The sequence below is a fragment of the Scyliorhinus torazame genome, chromosome 6 (assembly GCF_047496885.1).
Source record: "Scyliorhinus torazame isolate Kashiwa2021f chromosome 6, sScyTor2.1, whole genome shotgun sequence".
NCBI lineage: Eukaryota > Metazoa > Chordata > Chondrichthyes > Carcharhiniformes > Scyliorhinidae > Scyliorhinus > Scyliorhinus torazame.
In genome coordinates, this window is record NC_092712.1 from 206,579,038 (window position 1) to 206,593,216 (window position 14,179).

General features: G+C 41.2%; 1 protein-coding gene across 6 annotated transcripts in view; it reads right to left on the reverse strand.

Annotated features, from left to right (window-relative positions):
- LOC140425238 (DNA topoisomerase 2-beta-like) overlaps positions 1-14,179 on the reverse strand; it is a 254,600-nt gene that overhangs the window by 237,244 nt on the left and 3,177 nt on the right. For 3 of the 6 annotated variants that reach the window (XM_072509328.1, XM_072509326.1, XM_072509324.1), the window contains exon 2: positions 7,789-7,948. The exons of the other annotated variants lie outside the window; for them this stretch is intronic. The gene's annotated coding sequence lies outside the window, so the exon portion shown is untranslated. The remainder of the gene's footprint in view (positions 1-7,788; positions 7,949-14,179) is intronic. 6 annotated transcript variants of the gene reach the window in all.

The following is a 14,179-nucleotide window of genomic DNA, read 5'->3' on the forward strand; positions in this document are numbered from 1 at the left end:
AAGTTAAAGTCCCCAACTATTAACACCCGATTTTTCTGGCAGCTATCTGTAATCTCTTTACATATTTGCTCCTCAATATCTCGCTGACTATTTGGGAGCCTATAGTACAGTCCTATCAAAGTCTCACCCGTCTTATTTTTCAGTTGTACCCATATAGATTCAATGGGCGAACCCTCAGATATATCCTCTCTGTACTGCTGTTATACTGTCCCTAATCAAAACCGCAACTCCCCCTCCTCTCTTACCTCCTGTTCTATCTTTCCTATAGCATCTGTACCTCGGAACATTGAGCTGCCAGTCCTTCCCCTCCTTTAGCCATGTTTCAGGTGGTGTTGGTGGCGATGGATACGGAGAAGGTGTTTGACCAGGTGGAGTAGGGCAGTTTGGATTCGGGAAGGGGGTTGAACAGAGTGTGTTCAGGGTACTTCAGGTTGCATCGGGGGACGAGGACGGGGTGTCGCTCTCCAAGTTGCTCTTTGCTTTGACGATAGAGCCACTGGCAATGGCGTTTGGGGCGTCAGGGACTAGAGAGGGATTCTGCTAGGGGGATCAGAGCATAGGGTCTCGCTGTATGAGGACAACCTGCTGCTATACATTTTGGACCCATTGGGCAGTATTGGGGACATTATGGGGATTTTGGAAGAATTTGGCCGGTTCTCTGGGTACAAGTTGAATATGGGAAAGAGCGAGATGTTCCCGAGGGCAGGAGGGGAGATTAGGGGAGCTGCTGTTTAAGGTAGTGGGGGTGAGTTTATAGGGGGCAGGTGTGAACCTGGAGGGAGAGTACTAGTTGCCCAGAGGGAACGGTTTCAGGTGCCTGCAGGTCAGGGATTTTGTAAAGAAAGAGGTGCCATCCTTTCCTGGGCTGCCACCCCTGGGTTGCAGGATAAGGTGTTGAAGGAGGAGATAGGGATGGGGAAGGTGTCTGAGGTCTATAAGGAGTTGATGGACTGGGAGGGGGCCCTGGTGGGGGACATAAAGCTGAAGTGGGAGGAAGAGCTGGGACGACAGGTGGCAGTCGAAAGATGGGCTGAGGCCCTGAGGAGGGTGAATGCGTCGTCGTAGTTCATAGGACACAAATGACGGTAACATGGACGAATAGGTGTTTTGAGGGGGTAGAGGACGGACGTGGGCGGTGCACGGGGAATCATGTCCACATGTTTTGGGCATTTCCAAAGCTGAAAGGGTTCTGGCAGGAGTCCGCAGACGTAATGTCCGAGGTGGCTGAGGATGCAGGTGGCCCCGAGTCCAGAGATGGCAATACTCACGGTCGTCAGAAGACCCGGGAGTCCATGGGGCAGGAGAGGCCAATGTTTTGGCCTTTGCCTCCCTGATAGCCTGGAGACGGATCTTGCTCAGATGGAGGGACTTGGAGCCTCCGAAAGCAGGAGTGTGGGTGGGCGAACCGGCTGAATTCCTGAGGCTGGAGAAGGTCAAGTTCGTCCTTAGGGGGTTGGTCGATGGGTTCACTCGGAGGTGGAAGCTGTTTATTGACTGGGACGCTGTCCATGTGGAGTTTGCACATTCTCCCCGTGTTTGCATGGGTTTCGCCCCCACAACCCCAAGATGTGCAGGGTAGGTGGATTGGCCACGTTAAATTGCCCCTTAACTGGAAAAAATGAACTGGGTACTCTAAATTTTTTTTAAAAAGGAAAGGAGTTCAGCAGAAAAGACAGTGGACCAGTAATGGCAGACATTAATGAAAATAGTTCATGACTCACAACAAAGATATATCCTAGTGAGGAAGATGGATTCCAGGGAGAGGATAAATCAACCATGGTTAAACAAGGAAGTTAAGAATACTATTAAACTTGAAAAAACATACAATGTGGCAAAGATTAGTGGTAAGCTTGAGGGTTGGGTAGGTTTTAAAAACCAACAAAAGAAGATGATCAGAAGAAAGATGGAGAAGATAGGGTAAACCAGCAAGTAATAGAAAAACGGACAGTAAGAGCTTCTTTAACTATATAAAAATGCAGTTGAGAGGCTAAAGTGAACATAGGCCTCATAGGGAATGAGGTTGGGGAAATAATAATGGGAAACCAAGAAATGGCAGAGGAATTGAACAATTACTTTGCATCAGACTTTACTGTGGAAGACACTAATAACATTCCAACAATACTAAAGAATCAAGTGACAAAAAGAGGGGTAGGAAATATATACACTAACCATCACCAGAGAAAAAGTACGAGGGAAACTAATGGCGCTAAAAGCCATCAAGTTCCCAGGATCTGATAGGTTAGGATATTAAAGGAAGTAGCTACAGAGATAGTGGATGCACTTCCAAGAATGTTTAAATTATGGAAAATGTAATGTTGTTGTCAGATGGCCTGATGTATATTACAAGAACACTTGTAGCTAAAGCTATAAATTATTTATTAACATTAACTGTGGGTCAAATATATACAAAACAGAATGAACATGCGCAAGCAACCTCTCTCCCAGCTCCCTAGTCAGTCTGAGGCCAGCTGACTCTAACATTCACTTATATACTAATGATACTCCTAGAGGTCAGTCGGTGAATTACAACACAACCATAATATCACTACAGAAAAGCCCCAGAAAATTCAAAAACTACCAATATAACACCCTTATTCAAAAAGCGGGAAGACACAAAACAGATAGCATTTATAATTGGGAAATTGTTAAGTCCATTATAAAAGGATGTAAAGGCAGAGCATTTAGAAACGCGTAATATAATCAAGCAGTCCAAATGGCTTCATGAAGGGGAAATCACACCTGACATTTGTTAGAATTATTTGAGGTAATAACAAGCAGAAGAGATAAAGGGGAACCAATAGGTGTAATATGCTTGGATTTAAAAAAAGCATTTGATAGAGTTCCACACAAAAAGCATTTATAAGGTAAGATGGTGTTGGGGTAGTATATTAGCATGGATAGATGATTGGCTAACTGATAGAAGTTGGGATAAGAGGAGCATTTTCAAGATGGCAACCTGTAACTAGTGGACTGCCACAGGGATCAATGATGGAGCCACAATTCTATACAATATATATTAATGACTTGGACGGGGGAAGTGAATGTACCATTGCCAAGTTTGTGGATAACACAAAAAATAAGTGAGAAGGCAAGTGGTGAGGTTCACACAGTAGGGATTTAAACAGGTTAAGTGTGTAGGCAAAAACATAGCAGATGGATTATAACGTTGGAAATTGTGAAGTTAGGCACTTTTGTAGGAAGAATAAAGGAGCTGAATATTATTTAAATGGAAGACGGCAGAAAGCTGCAGCTCAAGAGGGATTTGGGGGTCCTCGTGTATAAATCACAGAAAACTAGCATGCAAGTTCAGCAGGTAATCAGGAAGGCAAATAGAATGTTGGCTTTTACTTCAAAGAGAATGGAGTATAAAAGTAGGGAAGTCTTGTTAAAATGATACAAACCACTAGTTTGATCACATCCGGAATACTGAGAACATGAAAGATCTACTGGCATTGGAGGCAGTCCAGAGAAGGTTCACTAGGTTGAACTTAGATATGCAGGGATTTTCTTATGAGGAGAGGTTGAGTAGGGTAGGCCTTGGGTACTCACGTACATTAGAGTTTAGAAGAATGAAAGGCAACCTTATTGAGGCATATAGGATTCTCAGGGGGGTTGACACGATAGATGCCGAGAAGTTGTCTATTTAAGACAAAGGTGAGGAGGGTCTTCTCTCAGAGGGTGGCGTATCTGTGGAATTATTTACTGCAGAGGGCTGTAGAGGCTGGGTCGTTATGTATATTCAAGGCTAGGATAGACAGATTTTTATTCAGTAAGGGAATCAAGGGATATGGTAGGAAAGTGGAGTTGAGGATTATCATATCAGATTAGCCATTATCTCTTTAATGGCAGAGCAGACTCGATGGGCCGAATGCTCCTACGTCTTAGTCTTATAAGAAGTTATACCAGAATAACCAGTGTCCAATCCATGTTCCAGCAAGGCCATTCAGCAAATAATAACTGACTTAGTTTAAATCTAAATGACAACAACCTGTATTTTTTCCATGTTTTTATATAGTACGGCATCCTACTAAACAACTGCAGTACAGATAAAATAATAAGGAGATGTTAGAGCAGATGACCAAAAGCTTGGTCCAAGAGTATCTTAAAAGGAGGAAAGAAAGAAAGGTAAAGAGGTTCAGGAGAGAATTCCGGGCAATAGGACCCAAACAACTGAAGTCTGTAATGGTGGAGTAATTAATCAGGGATACTCGTATGGCCGGAATTATAGGAGTGCAGATAGTTTAGTGGGCTGGAGAAGATTACAGAGATAGGGAGGGGCGAGGGGAGTTTGGAAACAAGCATAATTATTTTTACAACATAAACATTGTTTAACTGTGCGCCAACGTAGGTAAGTGAGCAAAGGGTGATGGGTGAACAGTATTTGGGGTGAGTAGAACGTAGACTGCAAAATTTTGGGTGACCTCAACTTTACTGAGAGAAATGCCAGAAGAACTTTTGAATAGTCAGGCCTAGAGGTAACAAATACACGGTTGTATTTTCAGCAGCTGATGAGCTACGGCCAGATGAGTTAGGCAATGTTATGTAAAGTAGGTGGTCTGAGTGACAGTATGGTGATGTGTTGTGAAGCTTATCTTAGGGTCAAATATGGCACTGGTCTGGTTCAATCTCAGACAGTTGCCAGGGAGTAGATTGAGGGAACAGAGTTCATGCTGAGGACCAAAGATGATCGGTTCTGCCTTCCCAGTATTTAGTTGGAAGAAATGCTTGCTCATTCAGAATTAGATGTGGGCAAACATCTGACAATTTAGGGAGACAGCAGATGGGTTGAGAGAGGTGGTGGTGATGTAGGTGTGGTCATAGTGTGTGTAAGCTACATACAATTCCAGATTACATTCCCCCGAAAGAATTTAATAGGCAGCAGTTTATAACATAAGAATATTGCTTGTATTGGATTGCTCCACATTCAAATTGCAAAATTGTGTTTATTTTGTATTTAGCTATATTCAGAAGTTCACTATTCAGAAATTTACCAGATCTGAATGTTATTTGAAACAATGATGTGATAATATTTGTCAAATGTTGTACCAAGGAAAAGTGCACCAAGTCTTCATAATTGGTGCGTTTTTGTAAGGTCAGGCAGCACCAGACCGTTCCTATGGTTAGTCCTAACTCCCAGTTCCAATTAGTGAGCACCTCTGGTTTCTGGACATAGAGGAACAGTGGGGCCTCTGCTGAGGCCAAAGACCAAAAATGTTATCAAGTGACTTAAATTTTCTTTGAATAAGCTATCAACTGAATACCTTGAACATGAGAGGAAGTATTTTAAACAGATGATGTTGATTTTCCTTCCATTTTAAGAGATGCTCAGAAATCATACTGTGCAATTAAATTAATATAGTTGAAAATCTTCCAAGTTCCAGAATGAAATGTTTAAGTTCAGCCTTTCCCACTCAACAACAAAGATGAGCAAACAACTCAGGCACAAATGTCTGAAAGCACCATCCTTTAATGATAATATCACAGTACATTTTTTGGCGGAGAGGTGAACAGATGGGCCACAAAATAAATTGGATCAAGACTTTGTCCAGGCAGGTGCACAGAACTACCCATGCAATGTTTTGATCATATTCTGAATAAATAATTTTGTGATTAATATATGTAATCAAGGCTATTGCAATATGAAAGAATGATGTGAGGATTTAAAATAAAACTGAAAAGAATTTGTCAAGGCGGGTGCTTTCCTGATCAAGGCAGCATCGTCAATGAGTCTTGTAATTAGCTTCTGCTTCTAACATCTTCCCAACCTTTCCACTGAAATCATGTTTCAATACTGAACCTCAAAAGCGCTGCAAGGACCAACAAGAGGTCCAAGCACAACTTGCTCATTTCTCAGTTGCATTGACATGTTCTTTTTGGACAAATAGCCAGGGATATGGTCACCCTGAAAGCGCTGTTATGGAATCTTTCATTATCTGTGTTTCAAACCATGGCTCTTTCCTGGCCCAGTATTCTTCCTACATTATATGCTTTTGGGCTTCAAAACGCAACAGCTCAGCTGTGGAGTGTTGCTGCTGTTCAGTAATATTGCTTCCTTTTCACTTGCTGTCTTGCAAAAAAGTGGCATGGGATGTTAAGTGTATATTAACTGTCTTTAATTGCATGCCGGTATTGAGCATTAACTGGGGATTCACTTGTGCTCCTGTAATAGAAACAGACTGAGAATGTGGTGGTTGGCTTAAGGTGTGCATGTCTGTAATATGCATCTCTGTAAATAGAAAGCAATGGCGTGTAAACATTGTCCCCATTTCTACCCTTCACCACCAGGTGTTCTGGAGTATAACATAGTATGGTCGTATAAAGGTGAACGTTGGAAGACAAGAAAAAAATATATTTTCAGACATAAAACCAAAATTCTATTAGCCATTGAGAAAAATTGCAAAACTCAAGTGTAAATTATCAGGGTATCATTATCCCTCCGATGTTCTCAGAGTCTGACCACATGACCAGTGAAAGAATGAAGTGGATATATGAACAAGGGCTACTAAGCAAGAAACAAGATTTGGCATTGCCGCATCCTACAAGATCTTAAGTAAAGTATTTTGTAAGAAAGATGCCCATCAATTGGGTGGTGTTGAGCTTTGAACCTTCTATTAGTGTTTCTGGATAAAATCTACAAGCAAAATAATATGTTAAATGAGATGTGGTCAGAATTTGGTAGATTTCAGAAAACATACAGTCACCACAGAATTTAACAGATTGTATAAAGGTTGATAAAATTCAATCTGGAGAACCCAAGTCAGTTTTAGCATTTATAATTACTGGATTGAACTAAAGTGTGTCATATGGACAGGCCCATGGTTATAATTCAGGTTCAGGTTCTCAGAGAAGGAGATATCTGCTATCTTAATAATATACATGAGGAAATAGTCATTTCCCTTAGTCTTCATGGAACAAATGAAACATTCCACAGTGACAAAAAGAATTGAAGGTTCAACAATATCAGATTTTGAAATAATCCAGATACTGGAAACAGGCAACAATACATCAACAGGATTAAAGACAGGGAGAATGAGGATGAAAGTACATTTAGAGATATGACTATTACAGCAGAAGATAAAATTGGAACACTAATGGGCAAATGAATCCCAGGAATGCCCAAGAAACAGTCAATAGGTGCTTTAGTTGTGCTTTAGTTATGACTTGAAGTATCATTATGCAATGAATTGCCAAAGCAGAGAGGCACAGTCCTCAAAATAACACAAGACAAAGCATATTTTAGGAAGAAGCTGAAGCTAATGATGAATTCAGCAAATTACAATGGTCACAAGGTATTTTAGTCCTGTGATGAATGTGTTAGTTGTGGATTCCTTTAACTGTAAAGTATTAGGTAGTGCTTGCATTTCAACAGTATATGGGACAGATTTGGTTTAATTTGATTCACTTAGTGTGGATCGGCATACGGTTAAGAAATTCTACTCCCTTCAGGAATGACGATGACAACAAATTGAAATCACTCGGGAGATTTGTAGTTCCATGTAAAGTAGCTGAAATAAGCCGTTTTATAAGTAACAATGTCATCTCTAATGAGATACCTATGCTGTTGAGTAAACCCTTTTTTTAAAAAAAGGCACAAATGAAACTTGACATGGAGCATGATAAAATAATTACTTTTGGAAAGTCTGTTGATCCGCAGTTTACCACGTTAGGACATTATTGTATCCCCTCAACAAAATATGACGCTTCTCATCAGTTAATGGCATCAGGTGATAAAAATGAGAGAAAAATACAAATTGTATTAAAGTTACATATACAATTTGCTCAACTTACTTGTCAAAGGTTAAAAATCCTGCTGAAAGAAGTAGGTGTTGCTGATGGAGAGTATACAAGACTAACAGAAGAGATTAGTGAGGAGGAGGAAATATCAGAGGATGTCGCCACATCCTATTGTAAGTCGGCACATGACATTATCAAGGTAGTTGCCATAGATCTAAAAATATGAGACAAAGATAGAATTATTTCACCCTACATTTTATAGACCAGGTGCCAAGATTTAGCCTTACTATGCATCATTATAGACACAATAAAAGGGTTATTATATGACTGCCACTGTCCTGAGTGGAGAAGCTGAAACTGGCATCTTTCCTATCCGGAACCGGGTTAAACAAGGTTGTGAGATCGCCCCCATCTTGTTTATCATTTACCTGACCATCATCATCCACCTCATTCAAGATGACCTAGCACCCATTTTCAGCATCCAGTATCGTCTGGGCGGGAAGCTATTCAGCCTTGGTTGCTTCCAAGCCAAAACAAAATTGACCAGCATGGACATCCACGACCTTCAGTTTGCAGATGTCTGCTGCGTGATGGCTCACTCTGTACAGGACATGCAAAGGGTGCCTGACCTCTTCAATGCCTCCTAGAAGAGGCTTGGCCTATCTTGAAACATCGCCAAGACGAAAGTCATTCCCCAATCTTCCCCAGGCCAGATGAGCATCCCTACACCATCTATGTAGATGTGTGCAGCACTTCCCATATCTTGGCAGCCACCTCTCCCAAGGGACTACCATCGATGAGGAAGTCCATCACCGGGTCAACTGTGTTCGCGCTGCCTTCAAGCTGCGCCATGTCTTTCACAAAAGGGAAGTGTGGAAGTCCACAAGGGCCGATTTGACCAGCCTCCTCTACTGTAGTAAAACCTGGACTTCCCATCACCTCCATATTAAGATGCTCGAGAGCTTCCATCAGTGATACTTGCATCGAATTCTGGGGATCAAATGGGAGGACGTACAGAAAACGCTAGCATCCTCATTGAAACTGTATCTACTAGCATCGAAGTCCAGTTCATGCAGAACCAATTCCGATGGACGGGACATTCCAACTGGATGCCAGGAAACCACTTCCCTCGGCAGATTCTCTTCTCCCAGCTCTCTGTTGGCCAATGCTCTAAGGGCAGCCAAATGAAAACGTACAAGGATACACTCAAGGCCGCCCTACAGCACAGAGGCGTTAACACCACTGACCGGGAAGGAGAAGACTGAGGACCACTCGGCATAGCTCCACCTGATTCATCAAGGCGCAAACCGCTTTGAGGCTCAGCGACTTGACAGTGAGGCAGAACAGCAAAGGAGGGGGAAGTCAACTTGGGGCTACAAATTCCACTCCCCCGCACAACAGCGTGCCCTCACTCTGGAAGAACTTGTTGATCAAGGATTGGGCTCCTCGGTCATCCGAAGACTAATCAAATCTGATGGATATCGTACTCGACTTCGAGGGACCACCAACGACGACAATAGACAAAACCTTGGGAGACATGGAAAGGGATTGAAATTGGCACACTATTTGCCAATGACAAATTCAGAGACAATGGGCGGGGTTCTCCGGTCACCCAACTGCATTATTCCCGATGGCATGCCGTTCGCTGGCAGTGGGATTCTAACTTCCTGTCGCTTGTCAATGGGATTTCCCATGCGCGGGGGTAGGAAAAGTGAATCGCGATGACCGGAGAATTCCGGCCAGTGTTTGAAAGTATGAACATCATGGTGATGAATAGCACAGCTGAAAGTCCATTCAGCCACAGACTTTGTGAAAGGAATCACATGATTGATGAAATGCTTCATGCAATTTTAGCTGATGAACCAGATTGCAAATTGACAGTTATCCTGACATGGAAAGTTTCTGCGAAGAATTCACTCCAGATGATTGGTAGATATAGTCCTCATCAATTAGCCAATGGACGAAATTCCAAACTGCCTTCAGTTCTGTGCTATAGTTATCCTGCACCATAATGTACTACAATTTTTTCCTGCACATTTGAATGTTTTGCACACAGGGGGAAAGGCCTGCCTCAAATGCTTGTGTTTTGTTAACAGGATTCTAAAGAATAGAATTCAATAGATGAAGGGCAGGGTTGTGGTAATGTGTGTGATCATGAAACTACATGACTGAAATATCACATACAATGACGAATTTTGCAGATTAGGTACTCAGGTGACATATATCCCAGAGTGATCTAGTAATAGAAGGATGTGACAATTTTGTAGTGTGCAGGAAAAGCTACTGGTAGGTTGAATGGGTGATGGCCTAGAATAGAGGTACTGGCAAAATGAAGTGAAAGTATGGATAGTAAGAAATGACTCCTGCATCAGAAAGCAATCCATGCCAAAGAAAGTGCATGTGATAGTGCAAGAGGGAGATTTCACAGGGCATGTCTTTGCAGACATAGTGTGCAAGTAGAGACCATAGCTTGGATAGCTATGGTGATGAATTAAAGGTCTCAGAACAGTCCTGGAACAGCACCAGACATCCTCATTATAATGAAGTGTTGGTAGTTGTCAATAAACTTGAGGATAAACCAATGTGAGACAAAACAAATGGAGTTAGAGTTTAGAATTTATTCTGAGTTATTATGGGGTAACTAGACTCGTCACATAAATGGATTTGTACTGAAAAAGACCTTGCAGAACTTAAGGCAAAAGCGAGGATAGTTGTTAGGGGTATTGAAGAATGAGATGATACAAACATTGGAGTGGATTCTCTCCCATAGCTGGAAAAGTAAGCTTAAAAATCTTTTTCACTCTTTTGGTCACATATTCATGCCAATTTAAGTCAATTGGCATAAAAGCAGCATCTCTGTAGAGCGATACTTTTCATAGAGAGATCATTCTGAAACTACCCAAAGAAGCAGCAGATCCAGAACAAAAAATATGGAAGCTAAACAAATGTGTCAATGGCTTGAAAGATGCTCCCAGGCTTTGTTATTTTTCCTCCAAATCGGTTTTGTTGAAAATGTGTTGCATTCAACTAAAAGTTTATCCTGCAACGTCTTATTGGCATCATAAAGGAAAACTCAGGCATCTTCATAATGCATGTTCAATTATGTATTTTGGGGTGTTACTGCAGAATGGGAATACAGTAGAATTTAACATTGGCAGTTAGACTTGTGGGGCTTTTAAATATATTGGTTTTGGAATTAAGCAGAGTAGATCTAGGGTAACTTAAAATCAATCCTATTCAGTTACTCCCATCCAGTTAATATCACTAAATCATCACACAAAGATGATGTTATATCTAGAGACAAATAGCAATTGAGAAGCTGGATTGGCCAGTTGAACTGTTTGTGCAAACTAGAGCTAATTTTAATGTAGCAGAGTTCAGTATTACAATGAAACACCCAAAAATATATAATGTTTTAAAGACAAATAAAACATTCAAAAAATTATTAGGGAAATGCATACTTAAGTTCCCAGCCTCGGTAACCAAAGAACATGAAGCTAGTCATTTTTAATGATATTTCAAATGCTAATCGTGATGAGTATTCTAGAATAGTTGATTTCACAATATTTCTGATGGGTGAAACTGGGAAATGTTGTCCTTTAGTTTGGGCAACGAAAAAAGGGTTGTTAAAAGCACTCTTGTCTGCTGAAACAAAGGCTCCTATGGAGACAGTAGACATGGGATCTGTTTCTCAAATTCTTTAGTGAAGTTCTGTAAAATGGGCATACTGAAGATAGTATATACTTTAAATGTAATTTAGATAATTGTTCGTTGTGAGATAACATACACATAACAATGGATGTGAGTGAGAAAAGGTTATGGATTGACCTTGCTGGTTTTAAACAAATGCTGGAGAAAAAGGAACTCCTAATATCAAATGGGTGAATGCAAGTCATCAACTGTCAACATTGTTTTACAGAACTAAATGGACATATGGAGAAAACGTTTAAGTGTTCTAAGAGGGCATCTTGCAATGCAATGCTTTGTACAGAATAAGGAGGTCTTTAAGTTAAGTTGTGAATTTGTGATTTCATTTATAAACTCTTTAATTTTTATTTAATTTTTATTTAGGGAGAGAAGAAAATCTGTTAATTGCATATAAATTGTCTGCAGGTGGTGGGGCAGGATTCACTTCCACTTCTATAAATAGGACCTGACTGAAATTGTGGTGATTGGGTTAATGCATATTTATAATGCAAAGCTTTGTAAATAAAAACCAATGAAAGTATGTAAAGGTTGACTCCATCAACCATCTATGCTTGACCATCAGGTATTCTGGAACATAACATAAGAATGCAATTAAGAGGCAGAAGGACTATACCAACTACCACAAAACAAGTGGAAAGCTCAAATAATTTTATCTTTATCTTCCTGTGTGTGGAGCTGCCTTCCATTCACTTCCCAACTGTTTAACTAGAAGCTCATCATGTGGGGAATAACACAGCATATTGCAGTGATCTGGAGATTAGCCTACAAATCTGGCATGGGCTGGGATTGCATCCCTGCTTTAACTAGTTTTTGTACAGTTAATTTAACACCAAATATAGCAATTATATATTTTATGCCACTAAAACAATTACTGAATGAATTAAATGCCTGAGATCCCGGAACTGTGGCGAGAACTATGATTAAATATGTACAATTTCCCTCAACTATCCGATTAGGTTTCCTTACTTAATGAATATATAACTCCGTCAATTGATCTCTATCTAGCTGATACCTTTCATCAGCAATACTGTAATAAGAGTTTTTCAACACAGAAAGAGGCCCTTCAGACCACTGTGTCTGTGCCAGCCATCAAGAACCTATCTATTCTAATCCCATTTTCCTGCACTTGGTCTGTATGCTATGGCATTTCAAGTGCTCACCTAAATACTTAAATGTTGAGGGTTCCTGCCTCTACCATCCTTTCGGGCAGCGAGTTCCAGACTCCCACCACCCTCTAGGTGAAAATGTTTTTCCACAAATCCCCTCTAAATCTCCTGCTCCTTACTTTAAATCTATGTCCCCTGGTTACTGACCGCTCAACTAAGGGATAATGTTCCTTCCCAACTACCTTATCTATGTCCCTCATAATTTTGTACACCTCAAGTCGAATGGTGACCATGAAACCATTGCCGATTATCATAAAAACCCATCTGGTTCACTAATGTCCTTCAGGGAAAGAAATCTGTTGTCCTTTCCCGGTCTGGCCTACATGTGACTCCAGACCCACAGCAATGCGGTTGACTCTTATCTACACCACATCACCACCATCCGCACCCCCCTCCCCTCCCCACTGAAATGGCCTTGCAAGCCACTCAGTTCAAGGGCAATTAGGGATGGGCAACAAATAATAATAATCTTTATTAGTGTCACACGTAGGCTTACATTAACACACAATGAAGTTACTGTGAAATTCCCATGTTGTCACACTACGACTCCTGGTTGGGTACACGGAGGGAGAATTCAGAATGTCCAATTCACCTAACAAGTCCGTCTTTCAGGACTTGTGGGAGGAAACTGGAGCACCCGGAGGAAACCCATGCAGACACAGGGAGAACGTGCAGACTCCGCAGTGACCCAAGCCGGGAATCTAATCTGGGTTCCTGGCATTGTGAAGCAACAGTGCTAACTACTGTGCATATGTGCCGTCCCAATATGCTGGCCCAGCCAGTGACACCCACATCCCAAGCACAAATAAAAATTAAAAAATCAGGTCCTCCTTCATCCTTCTCCGTTCTAAAGAAAACAACCCCAGCCTTTCTTTATAGCTGAAATGCTCCAGCCCAGTCAACATCATGGTGAATTTCCTCTGCACCTTTTCTAGTGCAATCACCTCCTTTCTACATTGAGGAAACCAGAACTGCACACAATACTCTAGCTGTGGCCTAAGAAGCATTTTATACAGCTCCATCATAACCTCCCTGCTCTTGTATTCTATTACTCAGCTAATAAAGGCAAGTATCCCATATGCCTCCGTAATCACCTTATGTACCTGTCCTGTTACCTTCAGGGATTTTTGGACATGCACCCAAGGTCCCTCTGGTCCTCTGTACTTCGTAGTGTCCTACCATCCTATCTATTCCCTTGACTGTTAATCCTCCCAAAATGCATCACATACTTTTCAGAGTTAAATTCCATTTGCCACTGTTCTGTCCATTTGACCAGCCTGTCTTTTTCATCCTGCAATCTAAGGCTTTTCTCTTCGCTATTTACCACACCACCAATTTTTATCTATGAACTTACTGATCATACCCCCACATTCACGCATGATTAATGTAGAGAACAGACAGCAATCAGCCTTCAGTAATGTAGGGCAGAATGATTTCAAGAGGAAACCATTGACCTTTTCCTCCAAAGATAGTTTCTACTTGTTTCTGCAAAAATAAATTCTCTCACTAAACTGAATGTCCCGTCATTTCAGATGGCATTAAAAGCCAAACACTATAATGGGCAAGTCTTA